Genomic DNA, 12,750 nt, shown 5'->3' on the forward strand with positions numbered 1-12,750 from the left:
CAAATCCACCAATGATGGCTGTGATTTATTCTGTGTGCAGAAAACACCCAGAATATTTATTGCCTTTCCAAAATGTTCTCTCTGAGTGAGATAAACAGATGATGGTAGACTGTCCGGTGCTGACCAACCCTGGTTTCCGTTAGAAAACATTAGCTTTTATTTTAATATATCATGGTTAATTTCTTAAGATTTATTCATTTTTATTTTATGTATATGGATGGCTTGCTTGATGCCTATCTGTGCACCACATGCGTTCGGTGCCTGCAGAAGTCAGAAGTGGCCTCGGATCCCCTGAACTAGAGTTACAGAGTGTGAGCTGCCAGGTGGCTGCTGGAATTGAACCTGAGACCTCTAGAGGAGCAGCCAGTGATCTTAACCTCTGAGCCATCTCTCCAGCCAAGGTTTAACATTTTTAGTGGATTCGTATTTCCTCTCTCCCTCCCTTCCCTTTTGTTCTCCTCTCTCCCTCCTCCCTCCTTAGTATCTGCTCTCCTTTTCTTTCTCTTTGGAGGAAGGGCTAACATATTTGGTTGACTTTGTGGCATGAATATGATTATTGAGTGCTCTACTTTTTCATGAAGACCTGGGATATAAGTAACTTAAAAGAATCACTTTTAAATTACATTTCATAATCCACTGTTTAAAATGGTTCATAAAAATGCCACTATTCAAATTTTTCTGTAGTGAAAAAGTCAGCGTTAGCAGAGTATCACAGACTTGGGTTTCTATTCTTGTTTTTTAAATTTACAAATGAAAACTGTTGGAATATGACTATAAGTGTTTTAATATCTTAAAAGTTTGTAGTATTACTTAAATTTCTAAAAGTTTGAGTTAGAAAACTTGAAATTAACAAAGAAAAATTCATGGGAGTCCATGGTTATAAAATGTCATGTTTTTGAGACATCAAGTTGTATAAAATTTACTTTGGAATGGAAACTCATGCTAAAATCCGATATAGGAGAAATAAAATAATCTCACAAGTTCTCCCTGCCCTTGTGCTGCTGGAGCAGTCTCCAGCTTGGGGGCTCAGGAAGTCTGCAGTTTACATTCTTGAGGATCAGATTAGATTGCAGGGTTTCTTTATACATCACGGTAAGTGTGTGTTAGTGACAGCTGGAACTTTCCCTCCCTTACCTTTGGAAACTTACCTTAATTTCAGAAATTTGTAGTATTTTAATATTTGTTCCTAATTTCAAAAATATATGCCTTTCTCTGATATATATATATTGTGTATATATACACACACAAACACAAAAGTTCTGTGACTCTCTATTGTCCATATATTTTAACTATTTGGAGCAGGAAATTCAGAAAGGACAAGTAAATATATAATATTGGACAGCAACATGTTTACCTCTGTTGTTGGTCATGGCCCCAGTTGCATGAAACTCTTGCCACTTTATGATTTTATCTTAGCATTGAGAATTATAGATAAAATTTATTTGCTAAAAATGAGATCCAAGTAAATAAAGTTTTAAGATTGCTAGGAAATGCCAAGAGAAGATTAGAAAATGCTGATAGCTTGGAAGGAGACTGGGCTGTGTGTCATTTTTGTTCCCAAGAATGTTTAGTGACTTTAAGAAGCATAGCATTCTGAGCTTGGTTTGACCAGGAGTTTGCTATAGTGCCATTAGCCTAGTGATATTGCAATACCCTAGTCTGTCTGCTTTTTAAAGTAAACTGAAAAGCTGATGGCTGTTACTGTGACCCTGCATCAGCATTAATGGATGTCACTATGACTCTGCATCAGCACTGATGTGTGTGTCACTATGACCCTGCATTAGCACTGATGTGTGTGTCACTATGACCCTGCATCAGCACTGATGTGTGTGTCACTATGACCCTGCATCAGCACTGATGGGTGTCACTATGACCCTGCATCAGCACTGATGGCTGTCACTGTGACCCTGCATCAGCACTGTGGACTGTCACTATGACCCTGCATCAGCACTGATGGGTGTCACTACAATCCTGCATCAGCACTGTTGATTGTCACTATGACCCTGCATCAGCACTGATATGAGTGTCACTATAACTTTGCATCAGCACTGATAGGTGTCACTATGACCCTGCATCAGCACTGATGGCTGTCACTGGGACCCTGCATCAGCACTGGGGATTTTATTGAGTCTGATTCGTCTTTGTCCTGCTTGTATTTCAGTTGAAACGACAGCAGTTGTCCCCTCCTGTGTTTGTCATTTGCATGACTTGAGCAATGAACATTTCTGTGAACAGCATCCCCCTTGCTTTCAACCCACACTCATCTTTCCAGTAATGAGCACAGACTGGTTCTTCTCCAGGTTCATGAGGAAGAATGAAAAGAACAGCCTTACATTTTAATGTGTAAAATAGAAGAATATAATTCTGGGAAGTCTGGAATCAATTAAGTCAGCAAAGGGTATAGGAAGAAAGACAGCAGACATGGTAATATAAACCTGCAAAATACATGCTGAAATTAAGTTAATTTAGAAAAATTATTTTTATTCTGTTTATTTAGGTTCAATTTTATTTAATTATTTATATACTATACAATATGTATCTTTACTATTTATATGAATATAAATAACAGGTATTTTTATTGTTTCATGGTATTTCATTTTAGTCATGTGTGAATGTTTATGCTTTGTGTACATGCAGAGGTATGTGCCTTTGCTTGCATGTGTGGAAGACAGAAGAGGCTATAGACTATTCTCCTTTGTCTCTGTCTACTTTATTCCCTGAGGCAAGGTCATTGAACTTGGAGCCCTGCTCCCCCCCCCCCACACACACACACAACCTCCTTCTTTAATCCTCTTCAGTGCCACTGATACAGGCACATGTGGCCATGTCTGGCATTTTAACATGTGGATGCTGGGGCTTTGAACCAGGATCTTTATTGTTTGCACAGCAAGTACTTGTACCCACCATGCCTTCTCTCCAGCTCCTGTGCCATTTATTTTAATTAGTTTAGAAAAAGATCTGAAAGTATGAAGGTACGAGATACTTGTATAATTGCCCAGTGTTGAAGAACCATGTTTCCCAACTGTTTACACAGCAAGACTAAACAATGGAAGCTTAACTGAGTTGTATCTGTTGAAAAATAGGTACAAATGTATGGCAAATGCACAAAGATTAGAGATACAGTCATAGAAGTGGAAGCAGAGAAGAAAGAAACAATCCATGAGAATTAGAACACCATCTCTACCATGATGCTTTGTAAGGCCATTTCACTGGGACTGCTTACAGTATATATGAATAGTATCTTTAACCTCAATCCAAGTAGAGCCCCAACTATTTGCACTTTGTCTTGTAAGGTGCATCAGGTAGATTTGGGGTACTGGTCTTTGTAGATCCTGATTGGGTATAGAACCCTAAGTTGCACTAACTTTACTTTTTCCATGAGTGCCTTGTGTCATTAGCCATGTCCTGCTGAGCTGAGTGGATTCTCATCTATTTAGTTTCTTATGGATTTGACCTGGTGAGTTGGTGGTACATGTTCCTCCCTGAGCAAATGATGTATGTGTTCCCAGTGCCTTCAGCTTTTGATAAAGTCCTGGCAACACCACAGTGTCTGAGATCCCATCAAAGGGGAAACAGGGAACATCTTGCCAGATTTGTTTCAGGAAGATGATGGAGGAAGATGGCCAAGAGAGCTCTGGGTAGATATGTGCTAGTCCAGAGGCAGGACGTTTTTTTTTTTAAATCCTTGTTTTACTGCTTGGTTTCAGATGATATTGGTGTGATTCTGTTTCAAAAATGAGGTTGTTTATGGTACAGACTTGCTTGAAGGCTGTGACTATATGAAAGGGTATTCATTTGAGTGAGTAGGTTTTGCTGTGTTCTCAGAAAGCTGCATGTTGGTTGAGGATACAACAGTGGTCATTGTCCAGAGAAGCCACAGCCGCTAGAGTTGGTATAGGTGTGCTCTGTGACACTCAAGAAATGACAGTTACTCACTGACATGCTTCTCACCTGACCCTTTGTCAAGGGACACTAGTTGTATTATGTAAATATAAGAGATTTATATAATGTACTTTAGAATAGCAGAAGCTGACCGTGAAAAAGTAGTACCCACTTGTAGACTAAAGACCTCTCTAGCTGTTTCCCTGTCCTGTTTTCCTGAAGGATCCACTAGGCCCTGTTGTTATACAGACAGACTATACATGTGCTGTTGTGCTCACCCCTTTCAGTAAGGGTCTTGAGTTGAATGTTTCCCTGGGAAGCTAAGCCTTGGCACCACAGTCTTGTTCTGAGAGTGACATGGGCTGGTTTAACTGAGTATGAGGTTTCACTTTCCCAGCAGTGTCTATTGGCTCGGCTATGACTACATGCTGCTGCTGCTGCTTATGTTTTTCTGCCCTCCAGGTCCACATTGACATTAAAGCATCCTGGCACTTGCCATTTGGAACCTGTACTTTCTGGAAAATGCCAGGATTTCCAGATAGGGTGAAGACATATCTAGCTGATCATCCTCCCCATCCCTGAAGGAGGCCAAGGGCATTGTGGGTAAATTGATGAGTGGCATACTTCCCTCAGTTCTGAGAGAGCATACACAAAATCTGTGTCCAAGGCTTTGCTGCATTTAAGTGTTCTTATTCTCCCTTGCACCTCCTTGGTATGACAGGAAAGATGCTGTTTGGATAAGGAAATGTTTTAATAATCACTTCTAGATTTTGTTAGGTAAGAGTCCAGAAGAGTTCCCTTCATTGCTTCTCCCTTATGTTTATGAAAAGCCTAAGTGGAGACTGCAGCCTTTGGGCTACTGCTGGGCTACTGCTGTGACCAGATCACCATCCTATGTGTACCTAATGGCTTTCACATTGTCACCCAGGAGAAAGCTCCCGCTCCAGCCCTTGTTCTTCCTCTGTTGTTTTCCTTCAAACATTTAGGGTTTTAAGACCTGGGAGTTGGTTGCTAAGGCAGAAAAGTGATGACTTAAGTTTGTTCCTCTGAGCTACTGATGTTAGTGGATTGGAGAAAGGAATTGAACTCTGGCGTATGAGTGAAAATTTAGAAGACTATTGCCGTTACTATTACCTTGTTTATTCTTACCTTGCAAACGAAGGACAGAATTATAATTGGCTATATTCAGTTTAGTAAACTATTGCCTAAGTTACATTCACATTGAATTTCAAGTCTAACTTAACTACAGTCTGACTCAAAGTGATTTGGGAAAGATGCTTCCATGACATTAGTCGTTCAGTTGAAAAAAAAAAAAAGTTAGTGAGAAGGTACTGTAAACACTGAATCATCCAGATCCAGAGCACTGGTGAGACTGTTACCCTGTGGCTTCTCTTTGGAAGGCTGCCTCTCAGTAACTTTGAGTGGAAAGGGAGACTGAATGCTTACTAGTCAATAGGCCTGTTCATTGCAGGGTAACTTACAAAGATGAAGGGAAATAGTCATTAGCAACTAGAAAGCAAGGAAGACAAACGACTTATATGTTAACAAGAGCCATCAAATAGAACATACATATTTGAAATTACTTTACAGTGGAAGCCTTGTAATAAAACCTTTAGTAATAAAAACCTTGCTTTTTCTCTAGGTAAAATTGAGTTATATAAAGAAATCTTTTTTTTTAAACCCGTCTTTCTTCGTCTCTTAATTGTATCCTTCCTAGTGTAATTGCTTGTACAGAATCTAGAATGTGTGTTTCATGTAGTAGCTACACTCATGGAACCGTGTCTTCACCTTGGGATTTGCGTTTTTGAATCATCCGAGAGTAAACATTATTTTGGGTTTCACCTTGGAGATAAACTATCCACTCTTACTGAATCAAATGCATTTTGGGACATTTTCTACATTTGAAGTTAGGGCTCTAGACAAGCCTGAGCCTGAGCTGTTCTTGTTTCCTTTTAACTTAAGGTCCTACAGACTTTCAGCAAAGGGTTGTTTTGGCATGTACATTATTTTTAAAAAGCCCTAAAGTGAAGAAAGCCAGTATACTTAAACAACAGCATCAACAACAGCAACACACACACACACACACACACTGATATTAACCAAACATACCCTTCAAATAATAAGCTTTGTAATCTTCATATGGTGTGTTGCCTTTCTTCCTGTTAATCTACAAAGTTGATAGCTGCACGCCTTAAATAAGAATAGAGTCAGTCCTATGACTGACCAATGACTGGGTTAGAAATCCATATTTTTCATTGTCAACACTGTCTCCAAAATTTGAAGTTCTAGCTGAAGCTGGGTTCATTATATAATAAGTTAAAACCAGTTGCAAGTTTTATCCTTTCTTTTTCCTACAAAGATCTGTTTAGGATGATAACTACATTAATATTGTACATCAGTTGTAAATGGGACACACCCAAGGAAAGGGGATTCAGCTAAAAAATTACCTTTATCCCGTTGGCCTGTGTGCATGTCTCAGAGGCATTTTCTTAATTGTTGATTGATGTAGGATTGATCAATGCATTGTGGGCAGTTCCATCCCTAGGGAGATAGGCTTGGACTGTATAAGGAAGATCTTTGAACAATCCAGGGCAGAAAGCCTGCAAGCAGCATTCTTCTTTGGTTTCTTGAAGCTCCTGCCTCCAGGTTCTTCCCTTGGCATCCCTCAATGATGGGCTATAGTCTGTAAGTTAACATAAACCCTTTCCTCTCTAAGTTGCTTTTGGTTATGTTTATCACAGCAACAGAATGCAAACTAGGATGAATAGGCTTTGCTAAGACAAAATAGGCAAGATGCTGTGAATAATATGTCCACATGGGGTGTGACTGCTATGTGTCTACAGAAGAGCATGAGATTTCACATTTTCAAGCAGTTAGTGGTTTGTTTTGTTTTTATTTTTTTATTTTTATTTTTTGGTTTTGCATTTTTGAGGCTTTAGAACAATGTTTCTCAAAGTGTAGTCCCAGACTTCATCACACTTAAAAACTTTTGTATTTCAAGACTCTGAAGAGAATGAAAAGGCAAACTAAAAATTGTGTATCTGTTAAAGGATTTGTATTTAGAATAAAGAATATTTAAAACTGATTAATTAGGAAGCAAGCCAACTCAAAATAAATAATGAATTTTCCCAACAGTCCTGGGAATGAACCTAAGACCTGGTCCACATACAGGTGCTCTGCCACTCTGGTTTCACATTTTATGTTGAGACAAGACCTTACTAGGTGACCCAGGCTCGCCTGGAACACACTGTGTAAACCTAGCCTTTCTCTTGTGGTTCTTCTGCCTCTCCCTTGCAAGTAATTTCCCAATTACAATTACAGGTTTGTACCACCAAGTTGTGCTAAAGATTGCATTTTAAAGGAGGAGGAGGAAGAGGAGGAGGAGGAAGTGGGGGTGTAGCAGCAGTAGTAGCAGTTGCTGCTGCTGCTTCTGCTGTTGTTGTTGTTGTTTTTGTTGTTGTAGCCAATAGAGTGGTTTTGGTAAAAACAAAAAACCAAAACAAAAAAACAAGTATTACCAAGGGTATGAGTCTGTCATACATTGTACCGAGATGATTTCTTAAAAAGTGATTTAAAGATTACAGCCCAACATTCCTACTCCTGAAGACTATGTTTGAGGTGAGAAGTGTATGGCTTACATGTGCAAGAGTGTGAAAGTGTTGTGGCAGTAGCATTCATAAACCAGAAAAAGCAGAGCTAGCCAATCCCCGAAGTTTTAAAATGTGGTCTATTTCTAACAATGAAAGAAATATTCAGCAGTAAGAGGAGACACTAGAACATGCACATTGAATTTAATGGGCACCAAAGGCCAAGTGTTGTATGCTTACATTAATACGAAGTATACAAAAGTGTAAGCATGTAGAGAAGGCACATTAATGGGAACCAGCGCTGACAAACGGGAACTGGACCCGTATGTAGTTACAGAGGACCTGTAAATGTAAATTACAATTCAATGTGATGGTTTAAATGATAAACGCTTCTCAAACTCTCTGGCATTTGAACACTTGGTCCCCAGTTGGTGGCTTAGGAGGTATGGCCTTCCTGGAGGAGGTATGTCAGTAAGGGTGAGCTTTGAGGCTTCAAGCCTAAGCACCATTCCAGATGAACTCTCTCCTTTCTGTTGTGGCTTAAGGTGTGAGGAGTCCTCAACTTCCTCTTCCTACCAGCATGCCTTCATTTGGCCACAATGAACTATAGCCTTCTGAAAACAAACCCAAGGAACCATTTTCTTGTATAAGTTGCCTTGGTTGTTGTATTTTATCAGAGCAATAGGAAACTAGTATGCCCAATAAAACCTTAAAACCAAAACTGAACTCCCAAGGCCAGCAGCACCAGCATTGCCAAGGAACTTGTTAGCAGTGCACATTCTTAGTTTCAGTATAGCAGAAACTCTGAGGTTGAGGCCTAGCCACTTGTGTTTAACCATGCCTTTTGCTGATTCTGATGCAGGCTGAATTGTGAGAATTGCTACTTTAGAATCAAGAGAAGTTCATTGGAGATGTGGGGAGAGTATTATCTAGTTTCTGTACATTCAATCTACGCTGTTCCTGGAATTGCAAGAAAGGTTTAAATTAAGGGTTGTTCTAGTAGAGTTAAAGGAAATTACAGGGCAATGTGAGTAAAAATAAACTTCTTTCCTGTTCTTGATGTGTTCCCCTAAGAAGCTTTATGATTGTAATGTTTGTGTACCACATGTTAGTAAATTCCTGTGCTCTTTTAGGCTTGCCTTCATTAACGAACATAGCATAAACAGGTTCATTTGCCATAACAATGGTGGAAGTTTAGATCCTTGAAAGGGACTTACTTCTCCTAAATATTTATACAGTGTAATGTAGCGGAGCCAGAGGTGTGCAGTGATCCTGCGGACGGGAAGATGTGGCCAGTGATAGAGAGTAAGTGGGACCGCTGGCGGGACGGAGCTCTCGTCCTCCCCAGCCATACTGCGCAGGCTGAGCTTCTGAGCCACACTTACAAAGGGGCTCGCCCTAGGGCACAGCTTATACATGCCTTGTGCTTTTGGGATGCTTTTCAGCATTGGCTGGGTAGCCAGAAGGAATTCTGATGGTGGAGGCTGCTCCACAAGGGCCTGGTGATCCAGCTTGGATGCTTTTGGAAAGTGGTAGGTTGAATTTGTACCTAGAGTCTTTTCTATTTGGGGGTTTGGGGAAGTTGATGTGTGACCGACCCCTTTGAGAGGAGGCTTAAGTTCCTTTTGTGGGGAAACACAAGTGTTGGCTAAAACAACTGTAAAAGAGGGAAAGAAAACAGCATGAGAGCCAGAGCATGGCGGGAATGACTTCAGCTCACTTGTCTGTGGACTCGGGATTGTGAACAGCTGAAGTCAAGAAAGCGTTAATCAAAGAGTGTGCTGCAAACTTTCTGTAGATGAAAGATCTGGGCTTTTGTTGCAAACCCTCTCTTCTTCTGTATCTCACCGTATCTCTCTCACAGTGTACCCTCTACTTCGTCTGTTCTTTGTTTTTCAAACATGGTCAGCTATAGCCCAGGCTGTCCCTATCCTCACTCTTGATTCCCTGCTCAGCCCCCTCTCCCCAGTGCTGAGACTGCTGAACTCACCACCTGCTCTCTCTCCTCTTCTAAATGAAATTTCCCCCCTTCTCGCTCTCCCTGACTTTGTGTCTCTCTCTCAGTCATTTGTTTAGTGTTTCTCTTTGACTGTTTTAGCTAGAGCTCTTACTACTCAGCAGTAGGTTATTGAGCTCTTATTGGGTGTTAGAATTCTGTGCTCTCTGTTTGTCTAAGATTCTGAGTTTTTGAAGTTTGGCTATACAATAAAGAACATTTGGATTAAGTTTCATTGAGAATGACTATAGCAGCCTGATTTCAGCATGCTTATTAGTAGACAGATTTTCCTTTAGGCAGTGATGGTAAACTGACTGTTAGGTTGATAGGGTCTAGAATCACCTAGGAGATGAACCTCTGAGGGGTTATCTTAATTAGGTTAATTGAGGTGGGAAGACCACACCTAACAATGGGCAACATGGTTTCCTGGGCTTGCATCCTGGACTAAATGGAAGCTAGCTGAGCATCTCTGTCCCCCCCTTTCTGCCTCCAGACTGCTGCTGATGCAGTGCAGCAGACTGTTTCTGTTGCTTCCAGTGCCTGCTGCCAGGACTTCCCACTTCATGAGGGCAGTAACCCCAAAATGAGAACCACAGCAAGCTCTTTAGCTGCTTTTGACCGGGTGTTTTATCTTAGCAATAAGCAAATTAACCAAGATACAGTTAAGGTCTAAACAAATAAAATGAATGAAGCAGACTTTCTCAGTGAATATTCAGATCAATTTCTCTGTAAGTTAAAATCAAATTGGAATAAGAAAATGCAGCTAATCTTTTATCATGAGCAGATACAAATTGAGTACATACGGACTTTCTGTTTTAGAGTTAACTGTTGATAAGGGGGAATTGTTAAACTTTCGGGTATGGGGAGGACTTGCAGGTAGGATGACGTGTTTTCGGGTCCATGCTTTTCAGAGTACTGGTGACAAACGTTCAGATGATAGATATGAAGCACCCCCAAGCTCTCAGGGCGTCCTGCCCTCTGTGTTTCTGTATTGTGTCAGTGACGACTCTGGAGCTGAGCTGCTTTTCCTGTCCTGCATTCAGCAGGACTTTTGCATTGCCTTATGGCTGGCCCTGTGGTGTGCTTAGTGGTGTCATGTGCTTTTTATACCAATTTTAAGTTGGTCTCATACATACGTGGGGTGGGGATGAAAGACTTTTCAAACTGAAAGAGGATGAAGATGTGGAGAAGAATTGCTATACTCCTTGTGGAAGGCACACAGAGGGTGACCAGGGCTTCCTGTCCCTGCTCCTCCCACTGCAATTGCTTATACTTCAGAGGATGTTCTCACTCATGGTATCAGTCTTTGACCCATGGATAGCAGTAGATGTCTGTATGCTGTTTTAACACACGGAGACATCATGTAGCTCAGTGAGTGAACAGAAGCCTTTGATGCTCGAAGTCAGGTTCCTTGCTTAAATGCTTTTTTGTTTGATTCTTTTTAAAAATATAGATTTTATTTTTATTCATATGTGTTGGTGTCGTGTCTAGTTCCAGGTCCCCAGGGACCATTGCATGCGGGGAGCTGAATTCCTTTCTCTGGATAAGTAGCAGATGCTCCTACCTGCTGCACCATGTCTCCAGTCCTTTAAAGACAGGGTCTCATGTAGCTTAGACATGGCTCCAATTCATAAGACTGACAAGGCTAACCCTGAACTCCTGTGCCTTTTGCCCCCACTGCTCACATACTGGGATGATAGGCATGAGCAGAGTGCCTGTTTGTTTGTTTTGGTTTTTGTTCTTACTATATTTTGTTTGTGAATAGCATGAGAAGATTTGTTGCTAGTGCTATTAGGAACCTCAGACTCCAAGTTCAAGTTCTGTTTGATAGCTGTTAATTTGGATCTGCCCCTTTAAGGCTTCTTTTGTGCCTATAAGGTGTTCTTTTCATCCACAGTGGTGTGAGACTGCAGGAAAATTAACCAGGGGAACTCGGTTCTGTTGAAATTGCTCTGTAGGCAACTGATAAGATATCTCCCTGGTAGTGCATGGAGGTCTCACACGTGTAGATTCTAAACCTACTCAGACTTGCGGTGGATCCTCTGCATGAGAACTGCACCATTGCTGATATTGTTCTCAGGAAAATAACTGATCATTGTTTGGAGTAGTGCTAGGCCTTTTCCCAGTTGGTAACTGAGTTGTTCCCAGCTTGCCTGCCACCAGATGGCGCTAGAGCTACACACCTGAAGCCAAATGCAGCTGCAGTCAAAGGTAGTGCGCTTTCTTTGCTGACCTTCCTGGCATGCTTTGGAATGGCTTCACTTTGTGAGCAGCAAGCCAGTTGAGCCAGTTGATCACGGAGGATATGTTAACAATGGAAACTTAGGGCCATGCAACTCGTCCTTCCTATAAAAGTTGTCTTGATGCATTTGCTTCTCATCTGGCCTGTGTGTAAAACTGACAACTTGAGGTTTCTGCTTCCTTTTAAGTAGCCACAAAAACACTATGTTTACAGTAACCTAAAGGTGATGTTCAGAGGTCATTACCACAAAATATGTCTGTCCAGATTGAAGTCAAAATAGAATAATTGGGTTCATTTCAAAATATTAACTATTGCTTAATAGCAGATTTCCTTATCAGTTAGCAATTATACTTAAATTTGAAGTTTTTTTTAACATTACAAATAAATTTGACTTGGGTATTTATCTTAGTGAGGGTTTCTATTTCTGCACAAACACCATAACCAAGAAGCAAGTTGGGGAGGAAAGGGTTTATTCAGCTTACACTTTCCACACTGCTGTTCATCACCAAAGGAAGTCAGGACTAGAACTCAAGCAGGTCAGGAAGCAGGAGCTGATGCAGGGGCCATGGAGGACTGTTACTTACTGGATTGCTTCCCTGGCTTGCTCAGCTTGCTTTCTTATAGAACCCAGGACTACCAGCCCAGGGATGGCACCACCCACAATGGGCCCTCTCCACCTTGATCACTAATTGAGAAAATGCCTTACAGCTGGTTCTCATGGAGGCATTTCCTCAACTGAAGCTCCTTTATTTGTGATAACTCCAGCTTGTGTCAAGATGACACACAAAACCAGACAGTACAGAATTGCGGAAAATAAAAAGAATAATTTTTGTTTAGGTACTACTCACATATTACATGAAATAATTTTTTGTTTACACATATATTTTAAAACTAAACTTGTTATGGTCATACAGTTTTATTGTAGCTTTTCCAATTAATTTATCATGAATATTTTATATGAAATCAAAATCTCTTAGGATGATAATCTTGATTGACAAGCTGGTTTTCCATTCATTGAATCTTTTTTTTTTTTTTTTTTTTTT

General features: G+C 40.6%; 1 protein-coding gene across 1 annotated transcript in view; it reads left to right on the forward strand.

Moving 5' to 3' along the window:
• Srbd1 (S1 RNA binding domain 1) overlaps nucleotides 1-12,750 on the forward strand; it is a 169,336-nt gene that overhangs the window by 69,634 nt on the left and 86,952 nt on the right. The window lies entirely within an intron of this gene.

This window comes from Grammomys surdaster, unplaced genomic scaffold, assembly GCF_004785775.1.
Source record: "Grammomys surdaster isolate TR1022 unplaced genomic scaffold, NIH_TR_1.0 149, whole genome shotgun sequence".
In the NCBI taxonomy this organism is placed as follows: domain Eukaryota; kingdom Metazoa; phylum Chordata; class Mammalia; order Rodentia; family Muridae; genus Grammomys; species Grammomys surdaster.